The 16,232-nt window shown below is 42.0% G+C and overlaps 1 pseudogene; it reads right to left on the bottom strand.

Moving 5' to 3' along the window:
• Positions 1-2,842: 2,842 nt before the first annotated feature.
• On the bottom strand, positions 2,843-3,468 carry LOC137763684 (large ribosomal subunit protein eL13 pseudogene; annotated as a pseudogene).
• Positions 3,469-16,232: the final 12,764 nt, after the last annotated feature.

Here is a 16,232-nt window from a genome sequence, read left to right on the forward strand (position 1 = left end):
AATTTCTCATTTTGTTACCGAACCAAACTTGGGTCTGCCTGCCTGCATGCAGTAAAGCCAAGACACCGGTTGTGATGAAGGAAAGTGAAGTGTTTATTGCAGGGCATCAAGCAAGGAGTCCAGGGCAGCTAATGCTTAAAAGACTGGCACTCCCCAACGCTTTCAGGGAAAGGTTTTTTTTTTTTTTTTTATAAGTGTTTTGTTTTTTTTTTTAAACTTTGGGTTTATTTATTTATTTATGGCTGTGTTGGGTCTTCATTTCTGTGCGAGGGCTTTCTCTAGTTGCGGCAAGTGGGGGCCACTCTTCATCGTGGTGCACGGGCCTCTCATTATCGCGGCCTCTCTTGTTGCGGAGCACAGGCTCCAGACGCGCAGGCTCAGTAATTGTGGCTCACGAGCCTAGTTGCTCCGCGGCATGTGGGATCTTCCTAGACCAGGGCTCGAACCCGTGTCCCCTGCATTGGCAGGTGGACTCTCAACCACTGCGCCACCAGGGAAGCCCCAGGGAAAGGTTTTTAAAGACAAGGTGAGGGAGGGAGGTTGTGAGGTGTGTGATCAGCTCGTGGATATTCTTTTGATTGGTTGGTGGTGACGTCATCGGGAGTCAACATCATCAACCTTCTGGTTCCAACCAGTCTGGGGTCTACAGGCTTGTGGGCCGCATACAGTTAATTTCTTCCACCTGGCGGGGGTTTCAGTATCTGCAAAACAGCTGAAAGGACATGGCTCAGAAGATTATCTATAGCCCTTGAGGAGGAACTAAAGGTCCTTGACTTTGTTTAATGGCTAAACTATTATTATTTTGTCTTGCTCGACTGTTTTCCTTTCTTTCTGCATTTTCTCACTCCTCTGATTAAATTTACTCTTTGGAACTCAGGGAAGGCCTAGGAGGCTACAGTTTTTCTACAGACAAGAGGCAGGCGGAGGACGTGGGGGGCAGGAGAGTCTGTTCTGGGAAGGCCCCATGGGGTCCTGCTCAGTTACAATTTTATGCATTACATGTGCATTTTAAATTGTTTTAAGTTTTTGGAAATTCAGTTCAGAAGATTACATGTCTACTGGGAACCCTACAATTTGAAGTTTTCTATTTTCCTGTGTATTCATTAGGGTTGCTCTGTAGCCTGGCTTTGGAAAGTTTTGCATCTTTGGCTGCCTATTGGTTTTGGGGAAACCTGGTCTCAAACACCCTCTGAGTTTGGGAGGAGGGTTTCTGTCATTACTATTTTTTTTTTTTTTTTCTGGCCGTGCCATGCAGCTTGCGGGATCTTAGTTCCCCGACCAGGGATCGAACCCATGCCTCCTGCACTGGAAGTGCAGAATCTTAACTATTCGACTGCCAGGGAAGTCCCTGTCATGACTATTATTCTACTCATTTGTAGTGGGTTGAATAGTGTCACTCAAAAATTCAGGTTATGGAACCTCGGTTTGTGACCTTATTTGGAAATGGGGTCTTTGCAGATGTAATTAAGATAAGGCTTGAAATGAGATCATACTGGATTAGGGTGGGCCCTAAATCCAATGAGAGTGTCCTTACAAAAGACAGAAAAAGACACAGAGTAACATAGGGGAGAAGGCCATGGAAAGACAGAGGCAGAGATTGAAGTTAGCTGCCACAGCCAAGGAGCCCCCAGCACCAGGAAGGGACAAGGAAGGGTTCTCTTTCAGAGTTCTGGAGTCCAGAACTGTGAGAGAAATAAATTTTCTGTTGTTCCAAGTCTCCCAGTTTGTGGTAATTTGTTACAGCAGCTCTAGGAAACTAATATACCATCCTTCAAGACCTGGCCCCAAATTGACCTAATGAGTGGGAAGATTATTCCAACTATTTCAGGGAAGGGGCGGAGATTTCCAGGAATTGGGTCACTTCCCACTTTTTGGCCTTTTATGGTCAGCCTCAGAACTGTCATGGCGCCTGTGGGTGTGTCATTTAGCATGCTGATGTATTACAATGAGCATAAAAGAGGCTCAAGGTCTACTGGAAGTTGACTTGTCCACCATCTTGGACTGGTTGTTTCTAACCAGTTTATGTTGTGTCCTCAATGGCTCTGTCATTCTTTTAAATGTGCGCTGCCCCCTTCCTGTCTCAGTATATAGTGTTTAATACATAACTGTTGAATATGGTTTTCCCAATTCTTTCTTTCCATTTAATGAATCCACATTTAATGAATCCACTCAACAAATATTTATTGAGTGCCTACAATGTGTCAGGCATTATTTCTTACCTTTGGGATAAATCTCTGAACCAAAAAGACAAAATTCAGTCCTTATGAAGCTTACTCTCTAATGAGAATGTAAGTTTATGTATTGAAATTCACATGCCCTAGCTGCATATTTTAGACTAGTTTCTGTAGCTTTTCCTGTCCCTTTATTGTCCAGAGCCAGTTCCCAATGCTGGGACTATCCTGGCATCTTTTCAGATCTTCTGCTTGAGTGCCAAGGCCAGAGAGGAGGGGGGGAAGTGATTTGAGGGGATCTCAGTTCTCACAGAATGGTTCTCTCGCATAAGCCATCCTTGTGTCCTGAACTTCTCTCTGCCCATTGAAACATGTTTGTAAACTGTGTTGGAGCCAACTTCTGGAGATTTGATTTGTAAGTCTGGATGCAAGCGGAGAGAACAGGAAGGCACATGCAAGTCTGGGCACAGTGTTAGCCAGTGTTAGCTTTGGTCTAGTCCCAGACAGGTGGCTGGTGCCACTTTTGCCAGGACCATCATCTGTCCTCCATTGCTTGCAAAATAAGGAATTCCTGCCTTTCTAAGTGGGTACAAATGTTAGGCACCAGGACAACATATATGGGATAAGTAGGGTGTTTTTTGTTTTTTAAATCACAATTTGCCAACAGCACTTTATTTTTTCTTTTCAACATCCTGTTCTGCAGCTTCCTTGGCCCTTTTTGCCGGGATGCCAAAGAGCCAGGCGATGGCGCAGGCCATGCGGAGACTGGTGACCACCTTGAAGTTCTTCTCCTCCTCTGTGATGACTCTGGCTTTCTCCTTCTTGTAGACGTTTCGTATGGGCATGACTGGTCCCGTCAGCTGGGTGGCCAGTTTGAGCTCTTCAGCAGTGCTGTCTCCCTTCTTGGGGGCCGAGGGCTTCCTGGGGAAGAGGATGAGCTCGGAGCGGTACTCCTTGCGCCGCTGCACGTTGGCCGGCAGGGACTCCGTGCACTTGTTCCGCCGCCTCGGGCCCACTGAGATCCCAATGGTCTGGGCCACATTCTTGTGGATGCCAGCCACCCTCAGCTCCTCCAGGCTGAAGCCCCGGCCGGCGCCCACCTTGGTGTGGTACCTGACCGTGGGGCATCTCACCACCGGCTGGAGGAGGCCAGACGCGGGGCGCGGGGCGATGAGGCGTGCCTTGACCTGCCGGCCCTTGCGTCTGCGGACCGGCTGGTTGAACCACGTGGCCACGCGCCCCTGCCAGTCCTTGTGGGAGTGGGGCTTCAGGATCATGCCGTTCCGGCTGGGCGCCACGGCTGCGGCCGACTGGCCTCCTCCGAGGACTCATGGAGGCGCAAAGACAGGGTGTTTTTTTTTGTAGTTTTGTTTTTTTATAAATTTATTTATTTATTTATTTTTGGCTGTGTTGGGTCTTTGTTGCTGCGCGCGGTCTTTCTCTAGTTGCGGGGAGCGGGGGCTACTCTTCGTTGCAGTGCGTGGGCTTCTCATTGCAGTGGCTTCTCTTGTTGTGGAGCACGGGCTCTAGGGCGCACAGGCTTCAGTAGTTGTGGCACACGGGCTCAGTAGTTGTGGCTCACGGGCTCTAGAGTGCTGGCTCAGTAGTTGTGGCGCACGGGCTTAGTTACTCCGCGGCATGTGGGACTCCCAGACCAGGGCTCGAACCCGTGTCCCCCGCATTGGCAGGTGGATTCTTAACCACTGCGCCACCAGGGAAGTCCCAGGCAGGGTGTATTTTTTGATAGCAAAAATATGTGGAACAAACAATGGTGTTTGTTCTCTAGTCTTATTTTGAAGTTTTGCTCTGAGTAAATTCTGACTGATACGAGAGGCAGTCTCTCTGTAGCTAATTTGAAGGATGGGGATTGGTGATTGTAGAGAGAGATAACAGCATGTCAATCAACCTGTCCAACAGGCAAATACATGTTTAAAGATTAATATTTAGTTATTTGAGAATGTGGTGAAACAGCACTCAGAAACTGTTATTGGGAGGAAGTAAGGTAAATTAATACAAACTTTCTAGTATGCATTTTGGGAACATGTTTCAAAAGCCTTGAAATGTTCATTGTCTTTAATCAAATAATTTTATTTTCAGGAATTTATCCTGAGGAAGTAATCTTATATTTGCACAAAGGCTTATTCAGAAAGATCTTTGCAGTGTTATTTACAATAATGAGAAACAACACAAATGTTCAACAACAGAATTGGTTAAATTAAAAATGCTACATCTGTGTGTTAGAATATGAGCCATTAAGAATTATATTCAAAGATTGAAAAATGTTAATAATTTTACAGTTAAGTGAGAGTTACATGCACATGAGGGTTAATTATGGTATTCTCTATACCTTGGATTACGATTGAAATTTGTGATAATAGAAACTAAAAACTCTTGTTCTCAAAGAATGTTTACATCTAATGGAAAATGCTTACAAGTTATTATTAAATGGAAAAGGCAATTTATCAAGCAGTACGTATTGATGTATGGTAGGATTCCATAGGATTCTAGTTTTGTAAAAAAAAAACTAACCTTTCTGTTCATTTTATATATTGAAAAAATATTTATGTAATGTTAACGGTGGCTGTCACTGGATGGTGCAAATACAGAAACTGTAGATTTTTCCTTTTATATTTCTTTATATTTTCAAACATCCATTTAATAAGCCTGTAATACTTTTATAATCAGCAAAAGTAATAATTCAATGTTAAAAGGGAGGAGAGACTTTTAAAAGAAGGGCAGAGAGCCCGACAGGTCTTAGTACTGGTTTGTAACTTACTGTCTACATGACCTGGGGCAAGTTTCTTTGCCTTCCTAAGCCTCAGTTTTATGTCTGTAATAAGAAAAAAATTTACCTACTTTATGGGGTTTACGTGAAGATTAAATAAAACAATGCAGATAAAGATTCTCACATGATATCTAATGGAGAGTGAGGTTCAGTAAATGTTATTTTCATAAAACCTAAGTCTGACTTCTGCTGTGGTCACAATAGCATAACTGGTAGCTGGTTCGCCTCCCTGCAATAAATATGTAACTAGAAAACTGGACCAAATATATAAAACAACCGTCTTCAGACTTTGAACAACAGGTACACAGAACTTTGATTCCTGAGAGAAAGAAAACAAATTTGGTGAGCCCTCTAATTTCCCAGGCTTTCTATAGTAGGGAGAGAAGCTGCAAGCAGAACATGGCAGCCTCACTGAAATGAGGAGACAGATATAGATCAGAGTTTGTGGCAGTTGAGGCAACTGGAATTTGTGGGGCAAGTTCCCAAAACGAAAGAAGGTTTACAGAAAAAGGGCTGTATAAGTGTTCATAGGATCCCCTTAAGTCTTTGGCCAGATATTAGGCTGTATATGTGTAAGGTGAGAATCCATAAGCTGGGCACATAGAACTATTACCAGAGGAAAAAAACTACCAAGCTTGCAAACTGAACAATAACTAGAGCTTGCAGAGGTTTGAGAGACATTCTACTTCCAATTAGCCAGAATTCAGTAGGATCCAGAAATGCCACACCTTAGGAGTAAGGCTAAAGTAGTCCTAAAATAAAGGATACTTTAGACCCTCCCAAGAAAAGCTTGAAAATAAACCTCAAAAAGACCAAGCTGATCCCCAACTAAATTAACTGCTTACAAGAAAAAAGCTCAGCCAGCACCTTTCAAGGGAAAACAACAAAAATCCAGACACTCAGCAACATGACACTCACAATATCCAGAATCTGGTAAAAAGATTACCAGGCATGTGGGAAAACATGAAAATATGATCCTTAGCCAGGAAAAAAAAGTCAGTAGAAACAGATACATAAATGACAGAAATGATGAAATTAGCAGACAAGGACTTTGAGAGAGCTATTGTAAATATGCTTAAGGATTTAAAGAAAAACTCAATGAACACAATGAGAAATGTGGAAAATTATAATGAAAGAACCAAATGTAACTTCTAGACCTAAAAATCAGAAATGCATAATTCACTGGATGGGCTTAGCAGATGGTTGCACACAACAGAAGAAAAAAAAGGAGTTGAAGATATAGCCAAAAAAAAAAAAAAAAAAGTTCAAACTGAAGCTCGGAAAGAAAAAGAGAGAGAAAATACATACATACATACATATATACATACATAGAGCCCGAGTGGCCTGTGGGTAAATATCAAGCAATCTAACACATGTAAATTGAGTGTGGAAGAGATATTTGAAGAAATAATGGCTGAAATTCCAGATTTGATTTTAAAAATATATATTTACCAAGAGATGCAATAAGCTTAGCAAACCCCAAATGGGATAAATACAAAGAACCAAATCAAGATTTATTTTAATCAATTTTCTGAAAACCAGTGATAAAGTGCATGTGTTAAAACAGCCAGAGAAAGAAAGTCACATTACATTCAGGGGAACAAAGATAAGATTTTCCACTGATTTCACATCAGAAATAATGTTAAGCCAGAAGACACAGAGGAGCATAGAAAGAAATAAAATATTATCTTAGAACTCTAATATGCAATAAACATAACCTTGTAAAATGCAGATGAAACAAAGGTTTTTTTAGACAAATAAAGGCTAATTACTAGAAAATAATTCTTGCCTGCATTATAATATGATTAAAATAATGATTTTAATTTAATGATTGAATAATTTAATCATCAAATTAAATTAATGATTTTAATTTAATGATTAAATTTAATGATTTTGATCTAATGATTAAAATAAACAACAGCTAATTATTAGAAAGTAATTATTGCCTACACTACAGGAAATAGAAAAGGAATTTCTTTAGTTTATGAGGAAAAAATACCAGCTCTACACAAAGGAATAAAGATCATTGAAAATCGTAAATATGTGGGTAAAATTTTTTCAGTAAAATTTTTTTCAAAAATAATTGAGTATTTAAAACAAAAGTAATATCAATATATTTGGGATCAATAGCATATACAAGTAAAAGTTTTAACAAGAGAACAGGGGGGGCTTCCCTGGTGGCGCAGTGGTTGAGAATCTGCCTGCCAATGCAGGGGACACGGGTTCGAGTCCTGGTCTGGGAAGATCCCACATGCCACGGAGCAACTGGGCCCGTGAGCCACAATTACTGAGCCTGCGCGTCTGGAGCCTGTGCTCCGCAACAAGAGAGGCCGCGATGGTGAGAGGCCCGCGCACCGCGATGAAGAGTGGTCCCCACTTGCCGCAACTAGAGAAAGCCCTCGCACAGAAACGAAGACTCAACACAGTCATAAATAAATAAATAAAAGAACGTGAATTTCTAAAAAAAAAAAAAAAGAAAAGGCTAGTCAATTCTCAGTTGCCTTAAAAAAAAAAAAAAGAGAAGAGGGGAATGGAAGGAGACTGTTATAAGGTCTAACTTTATGCAGCAGTACAGTTTTATTTGAAGGTAAACTGTGATAAGGTAAAGATGCATACTGTAAACCCTATAGCAATCATTATTAAAAAAGTGAGTATAAACTAAGAGAGAAGATTAAATGACATGCTAAAAATACTCAATTTAAAAGAAGGCAGGAAACATGAAAAAAATGAACAAAGAAGAGATGGGATTAATAGAAAACAAATAGCAAGATGGTTGATGTCAATAATCCAACAATATCAACAACTGCATTAAATATAAATGGACTAAACACATCAACTAAAAGCAGACATTGTTATACTGGAAGAGGACAAGATTCATATAGGTTGTCTAAAAGAAATACACTCTAAATATAAGGACAAAGTTTAAAAATAAAAGAATGAAATAAAATATACCATGCAAATATTAATCAAAATAAGGCTATATTAAGGCTATATTTGAACTTCAGGACAAGGACCATTATCAAAGACAGAGGGACATTTCATAATTATAAAAGTCGAATTCATTATGAAGCCATAACAGTCCTAAATGTTTATGCACTTAGTAACAAGAGCTTCAAAATATATGAAGTAAAAACTGACAGGATTAAAAGGAGAAATAGACAAACACAATTATAGTTAGAGATTTTAATACTCCTCTCTCAATAATTGATAAAATAAGTAGATAAACAATGGGTAAGGATATAGACTTGAAAACACTATCAACATGACCTAATTGGCATAGATGAAACACTATACCCAACAGTGGCAGAATACATATTCTTTTTAAGTACACATAAAATATTCACCGAGAAACCATATGCTAGGTTGTAAAATGTCTCAATAAGTCAAAAATGAGTATGTTTTTTGATGATAAATGAGAGAAGTATATCTGTAAAATCTCCAAATATTTGGAAATTAAAGAAGACATTTCTAAGCAACTCATGGGACAAAGAAGAAATTATAAGAGAAGTTAGGAAATCTCTCTAGTTGAATGATTATGAAAGTACAAAATATTAGAATTTATGGGATTCAGTTAAAGCAGTGCTTAGAGGGAAATTTATAATGCTGATATTATTAGACACAAAGAAAAATTCTAAAATCAACATCTAAGAATTCCACTTAAGATAAAAAAGAAGATTAAATTAAACTCAAAGTTAAGTAGAAGGTAGGAAATAATAAAAAGCAGAAATCAATGACACAAAAATTGGGCAAAAATAGAAAAATCAAGTAAGACAAATGCTGGTTTTTTTTTGTTTTTTTTTTGGCTGTGTTGGGTCTTTGTTGCTGTGCATGGGTTTCCTCTAGTTGCAGTGAGCAGGGGCTACTCTCTGTTGCGGTGCATGGGCTTCTCATTGTGGTGGCTTCTCTTGTTGCAGAGCATGGGCTCTAGGCGCACGGGCTTCAGTAGTTGTGGAGTGCGGGCTCAGTAGTTGTGGCGCACGGGCTTAGTTGTTCCGCAGTATGTGGGATCTTCCTGAACCAGGGCTTGAGCCTGTGTCCCCTGCATTGGCAGGTGGATTCTTAACCACTGCGCCCCCAGGGAAGGCCCAGACAAATGCTGGTTTATTTGAAGGATCAATACAGTTGATAAACCTCTAGCTGGACTGAGGAGAGAACACAAGTGACCAGTATTAGAAATGAAAGAGGGGATATCACTTCAAACTTAGAGCATTTATGCCAACACATTTGACAACTTAGACAAAACTGAGAAATTCTTTAAAACACAAATAACTGAAGCATAACAAGAAATGGAGTATAGTATTGATATTTTAGAGCCTGGATTCTGGAGCCTGGCTGCTAGGGTTTGAAACTCCGCTCTTTCACTTACCAGCTGTGTGAATTTGGGGAAATCCCTTAACTTCTCTGTGCCTCTGTTTCTTCTGTAAAATCAGGATAATAGGGTTTTTGTAAAGATTAAATGAGTTATTTTGTAAATTTCTGCGCCTAGCACTATATAAGTGTTAAGCTTTGATCATTTCTTAAGTCTTAAAAGATTTTTCTGGATTGAGACTTATAATTGGTTCTGAGAGTTCAAATGAGAGTTGGAGATTTGAGGGTAGTGCTAATGGTTTTTTTTGGTCAATAAGATGGACTGTTAATGGATATAGCTAGAAAGTTCATATATGGAGTTCAAAAGTCTATTGGCAGTTTGTTTAAATGCAACGTAGGAAGTCAATCAACTTCAAAAAAGAAAAAAAAGGAAAGAAACAAACCCTGATGAAACATAGTCCCCTTTGCCATGACCCTCCCAGCCCCTGACATTATTCCCTTCTCCACGTAATTCTGAACGAGAGTTAAAAAGGTTGACCTCATGGTAAGTTGGGAGAGAGATGTGTGTTCGGCAGTCAAAGCGCAGCTAAAAGTGGCTGCTGGAAACAGGAGGGCTTCCTGGGTCAGCTGGCAGATGGGAGGAAATGCAGCTTATCTTCTACAGTTTCCAATCAATTAGGAAGAGAGCTTCTCATCCCAGTTCTGAAACACTGGAAGTGTCTTGCCCATCCAATTTCCTTCCTCCTAGAGGCCCCAGAGTCTGAGCCGGGTCGTGCACAGTCTCAGGTCACAGCTGTGCAGTGGGCCTGCCAGCCTGCTGCTGAAAGTCCTGGTGCGAGGCTCGGGGCTCTCCACCAGCAAGCCTGGCAGCCAATGGCACCCCGATGGTCGAGGCCGGCTTCTCCCGAGCACCTCTGCCCGCTGCCTGGGGAAGCCAGAGGTGGTTTCCTCACATGCCCTGCTCAGAAGGCTGTTGGTCCTCCTTTGCTTTGTGGGGACTCAGTCCCCACCAACCATCAGCTGGGTAGCAGTGCCTCAGGCAGAGAGGTGAGCCAAGAAATTATCCACCACAAAAGAACACGAACCCAAGCTGAATTTGAACATCTGTTTCCTATGGAACGCTCTTCAGAAAGCATGGCATTGTTTGCTCTCCAAACCAGTTCCCAGCAATCCAGGAGAAAAAAAAAAAGCCATTAGTCTTTGAGGTAAGGCTGGCTCTTTTACGGGAGGACAACAGACCTCCTCTTTGAACCTTGGGGTCCTGAGGGATCCCAAAATTGTCAACACTTAAAGATCACGCAGACAGGAGTCCTGGTAGAGTCTATGAATGCTGCTCTTCATGAGAAATCTGAACTCTCTAAGGAAGGGAGAGGAATAGGCAGGAACTTTAAATCCTCAGAGAACTGGGGCAGGGACTGAGTAACTCCTTAAGACAGAGTACAGCAGTTGATCTAGAGTCTGGACCAGCTGTTCTGGTGAACATCCCATAGCCAGAGATTCCACAATCATAATGACCAGGGCACGGGCTTGTGGTTACACAGGCCCTGGAATGTATGAGCCATGTGACCTTGGGCAAGTAATATAACTTCTTGGAATTTTCAATGATCAAATGGAAATAATAATGCCACTTTTATGGGGATATTGTGTGAAACATTGACCTAGCACTTACAAAGCACTTGGATAGCCTGGCATTGAGTAGATGCTTAATATTATTAGCTAGATTTATTATTATCATTATTAGGTTTACATCATCAGCAGTTAATCCTCATGAAACACATCCTGTTTGGCACATTGGGTTTTACAGAATACTATAGAAATATTCTTTGATAGAGTCAGCCCTCTGCGAAACTCATGGCAGATCAAAAATACTAGAAGAAAAATTCCAGAAAGTTCCAAAAAGCAAACTTAAATTTACATGAGTTGGCAACTATTTACATAATATTTACATTGTATTTAGAACTATTTACATAGCATTTACATTGTATTAGGTATTATAAGTAATCTAGGGATGATTGAAAGTATAGAGGATGTGTGCTATATGCAAATACTACACTATTTTATATAGGAGACTTAAGCATCTGTAGATTTGGATCCAAGGCGGGGTTCTGGAACCAATTCTTCATGGATATCAAGGGATAGCTGTACATAACATTACAGAAATATTCAGAAATATTCTATAATAGAATATAAAAATGGCACATTGGATTTTTTTACAGAATATAAAAATACATAATTTCTGCCTTCAAAGAATTTATATCCTAGGAGATTTAAGATGATCTAACCCAAAGGGTAATATTCATTAGTTTATAATGGTGGGAAGCCAATTAGGAGGGGAAAGTTTTACAAAGGAAGCTGGACAGTAGGGCCTCAGAACCTGCAATGATCATTCTACTGCTTTCCAATTCCATCCATTCATTCACTTACATCATCTATTCATTTATTTACTCATCAAATGTATTAGTCAGTTTTTGCTAAGGGCCTTTCTATGTACCAGCCATTAACTTGCAGTGTGAAAGGACTGGGGTATTGTCATCATGGTGCGGAGTGGATATTTTAGCTTGGTGGTGAGATCTTAAATGAGACACTTAGGTCAAGAAAACTTTTAGGTTCTTGTTGGTAGAGAATGGTAGCACCCAAAGAAGTTTTAAAGAAGGTAAAAATTGGCTATTTCCCCATACTTCACTACCAGGTTATAATGAAAGCAAGTTTCAGACCAAGTCCTGCCACATATACAGACATTATTAGATAAATATTTACTAGTCAGCAGGCACAACATAGTTCATACAACTGTTCTGGGAGCTTAAGTCTGAGATCTCAGCCCTTTGAGGTGCTTCCACCAGCTCCACAAGAAAGGTTTGTTCCAGGAAGGCTTCTATGGCTTCTAGTGGGCATCAGACAATCAGAAATTCTCATAAATCAATGGCTTGTCATGGAACTGGTTAGCTGGCAAGCCTCAGGCACTATCACTAAAGATTTGGGCTCAGGCCTCACCAGATTTTTACACCTTGTTTGTGTAAGGATAGGGATTACCTTTACAGTATTTTCTAACCACTCTACCTACCTTGAATTCCTTTAATTTCACAGCTGAAAGCCCATTTCTAACATCAGTCATATGCATGAAAATGTCACTACCTTCCCAATAAAAACCCATCTCTGACATTGAGTATACTTACTGGAAACCTATCGGTTGTTGGTTGAGGTGTGATAATGCAGAGACTGGCTCTAGAACATGGCACTTTCTGATGAAATGCTAGCTGCCTTCTGCTTCACTGTGCTTTCTTGATTAGTCCCAGGGTTTTGGCTTAACCTAAGAAACACACATGTAATATCACGTTGTAAATGCTTATATGTTTTAAAATAAATTGCAGACGCTAGAACCTGTGTACAAAGAGAACTCACAGGATGAACTCAACATTATCTGAGATCTGACCAACAGTTTCCTGGGCCAGAAATTTTTGTCCTCACAGCACAAGAGGAAAGCTCAAATTAACCAAGCTTAGGGAGCCTGGTGTATGAAATCAGAAAGTCAGTTTATTTGTTTACAGTGAGATCTCAAACCATGTGCAGCTTTGATATTGATGGGATAAACATATTTTCTCCCTGGGCACTGTTTCAAGGGGAAGTTATCATCACAAAGTTGTTTGTTGAATATTAAAATTTGAACTAGAGGCTGTGGTTGGCTCATCCACAACAGGTATAGGTCTGCCAGAAGCACTTGAGTCTGTAAGCCAGGGCACATTTTCTCCTTATCTGAGCTTAGATGGGCAATGCTGATTTCTGACTTTTGGACTCCGTGCTCCAGGCTGCTGCCTTTCTTCTGTTCACACGACAGGGCACAGTTCAGGCCACTCTATAATTCATTATGTTTCTACCTCTTACTAAATCACCATGACACTCTAGTCTCAACTCGGTAGAAATATGCACGTTTCCTTCATTGAAGTTGGGACTAGAGTCAAATTCTTCCACCATCTTTCGACAGGAAGATGTCTAACCACATTCACCTGGAGTGTGTGGCTTATACTGATTGAAATTTCAAATGGTGCATTAGGCTGTGTTCTTTTAATTATAAGGAATGGAAAACCTAATTCAGAATTTGTTTGTTTATGTAATTTCAAAGTTTCTGGCACATCTGGACCCAAGCGTTCAAACGATGTCATCAACCCAGTCCATTTGCTCTACTCTACTCCATGTTGGTTTCACCTTCAAGGAGGCTCTTGCCAGGTAGTGGTCCCTAGCAACCGCAGGCACACATCCTCCCCGTTTCTGGTTTTTTAAAAATATTTATTTATTTCTTTGGCTGCACCAGGTCTTAGTTGTGGCACTCGGGATCTTCATTGCTGTGTGCGGGATCTTTACTTGCGGCATGCGGGCTCTTAGTTGAGGCATGCGGGATCTAGTTCCCTGACCAGGGATCTAGTTCCCTCCCCTGCATTGGGAGTGTGGAGTCTTAACTACTGGACCACCAGGGAAGCCCCCATCCTCACAGTTTTAAGTTCAGTTGAAAAAGAGCTTCTCTTTTTCTCAGTAGATCAATAAAAACCCCTACAGTTAAATCTCATTGGCCTAGCTTGGGTTATGTGCCCATCACTGAACCAATCATGGTATCTGGAGATAGACTAAGTGGATTGTCTAGACCTTGGTGATGTGACTGCTCCTGAGATCTGGTTTCTGCATGGATTGAGAGTGAATGTAAAATGACGAATACTGTTACCAGAAGAAGGTGGATGAGTTCCAGGAAGGCAAAACCAACAGATATCCACTGAAGAGGCAACCTGATTTCTCTTATCTCCAAGTTCGAGGGGATTACTTTCCTTTGTGCCATGTATGTCCAAGAAAACAGGTAGTATGGATGGTATAATGTATAGCCTCTGCCTAATACCCAGGAACTCAGTCTAACAGGGAGAATAGGTATGTGCACAAATGACCAAGATGAGCAAACAAACAAGGTATCAGAAGGAGAATGGGAATTGTGTACATTTAGAGGAAAGAGGAATTACTGTGGTTTGACAAGATAAAGGAAGGCTTCTTGGAAGAGGTGGCACTTGAACCCTGAGTAAAGGTAGGGTTTTGATAGAGGGGCTGATGCTGCAGGGGGAGGGAACTGCACAAGCAAACACGCTGCGATTGGGAAGAAGAGAAAGGGTCCCTGTTTTGGGGTCTACCAGAATTGCTCCAGATTGTGTAGGAAAGGTCTGTGCTCTGTCAGGTTGAACAGTGGGTACCTGGTAGGTGTGGGCAGCCCATCCAGGAGAAATGCCCTCTGCAGGTGTGTGAGTTTCAGGAGTTGTGAAGGTGTCCCATAGCTTCTGTTTCAATGTTTCTGGAAGTGTGGTCCAGGATGCTTTTTCAAGTTGCCGATTTCTGCACTGATCCCAGACCTCACAGAATAGGAGTCTCTGAGGGAGTAGATCCTTATGCTTTTTGCCTGGGGCTGAGCCCAAGTGGGTTTCAGGACCTCCTCCAAGCCCACATTCAGCCGTACTTACCATTTTGACAGGAATACCCACTTCCAGTTACACTTTAAAACCCATAGCCCATCCAGACGAGAATTCCTCTGCCCTGCCCTGCCCTACCTTTGTGGCTTTGACTGGAACCAGAGCTCAGGTGTCACAGCCTCTGGGCTGAAGAGCAGGGCTGAGCTGGATCCAGAAAGGGGACAGGGTACAGACCTCTCTTGACCTTAAGGAAGAAAGCCAGAGCCTTATCAATCTACAGAATTGGCCAAGAGGTTCTTCCTGTGACCACTGTTTCTGGGGACATGGGTATAGACCAAGAAGAGAAGGTTTCAGATTTTGTTTGGAAAGACCCAGACTGCATGACGTCTGTCAGCAGTTAATCTCTGAGGGCAGGAGTACTGACAGGCACAAATTGCAGTTCCGGGGCCTCCAACCCTTTGTAGTAGTGGGCGGGTTTTCACTCCAGGTAAATAAACACTTCCATTTAGCACACATTGCCAAGAGCTAACATTTTTGCCTGCCTGAGTAGCCTGGGCACAATCATTCTAAATCATAGGCTGTTTCCTCTGAGGAAGTAGGCCTGGGCACACTTGTGGCCCTCCATAGCAGCTTTTCTGAGTTCCTGCTCCTGTGTCCATCTTGGGAACTGTGTCAGCATTTGGGGGAAGAATAAGAGTGGACTGTGGGGAATTCCCTGGTGGTCCAGTGGTTGGGATTCGGTGCTTTCACTGCCGGGGCCGGGTTGGACACCTGGTCGGGGAACAAAGGTCCCGCAAGCTGCTCGGCGTGGCCAAAAAAAAAAAAAAAAAAAGTGGACTGTGCTGTTTATATTATTTAAATTGAGTAATTGACTCCCTTAAAACTTACAAAAGCTCTCCCGGAAACAGAAGAGATGAGCCAAAGGGCAGACAGACCCAGGTGGGCCTCGCGATTTTCTTCTCTGTTTATTAGTACAGTGCTCCCCTACCTGGGTTCCCAGCTGCTCTGCCTTCTGCAGTCCTCCCACCTCTCCACACTCCTCTCCACACTCCTTTACCTCCCTCTTTGGAGCTGGACTGAGTTAGGAGAGCTGCCTGGAATCCCCTTCCCAGGAACAGGGGCAGTAAGGGGGCACGCAGGACTGCTTCCTGCCTGCAGGGCTCAGGGGAATCGCCCAGCGAGGGGGCCTTTCAATCCCTGATCTGTGCCTCCTCTGTACCCTGGTGTCCTCCGTGGCCCCAGGCTCTTGTCACTTAGCTCAGAGCAGGCAAATTCAGGCTTCGGCTCCCAGACAACAGTATTTGGGCCCAGGAGCTCCTGCTTCAATTCGCTGGCTCTCCTCAGCCTGAGATGCCAGTTGTTTTCTTTCCCCTAACTCTGCAGACTTCCTCCCCCCCATTTCATTTTGTTCTCAGTTTTCACTCTCTTTGGAAGAGGAGTCCGATTCTAATTCTTCCCGTGTGAGTCCTAGCACACTGATAACTTCTTGCTTTCAGCTTCCTGGCTCTGCTGAAGTGACCTTTGGAATTTCAT

Source organism: Eschrichtius robustus, chromosome 4 (genome assembly GCF_028021215.1).
Source record: "Eschrichtius robustus isolate mEscRob2 chromosome 4, mEscRob2.pri, whole genome shotgun sequence".
NCBI classification, from domain to species: domain Eukaryota; kingdom Metazoa; phylum Chordata; class Mammalia; order Artiodactyla; family Eschrichtiidae; genus Eschrichtius; species Eschrichtius robustus.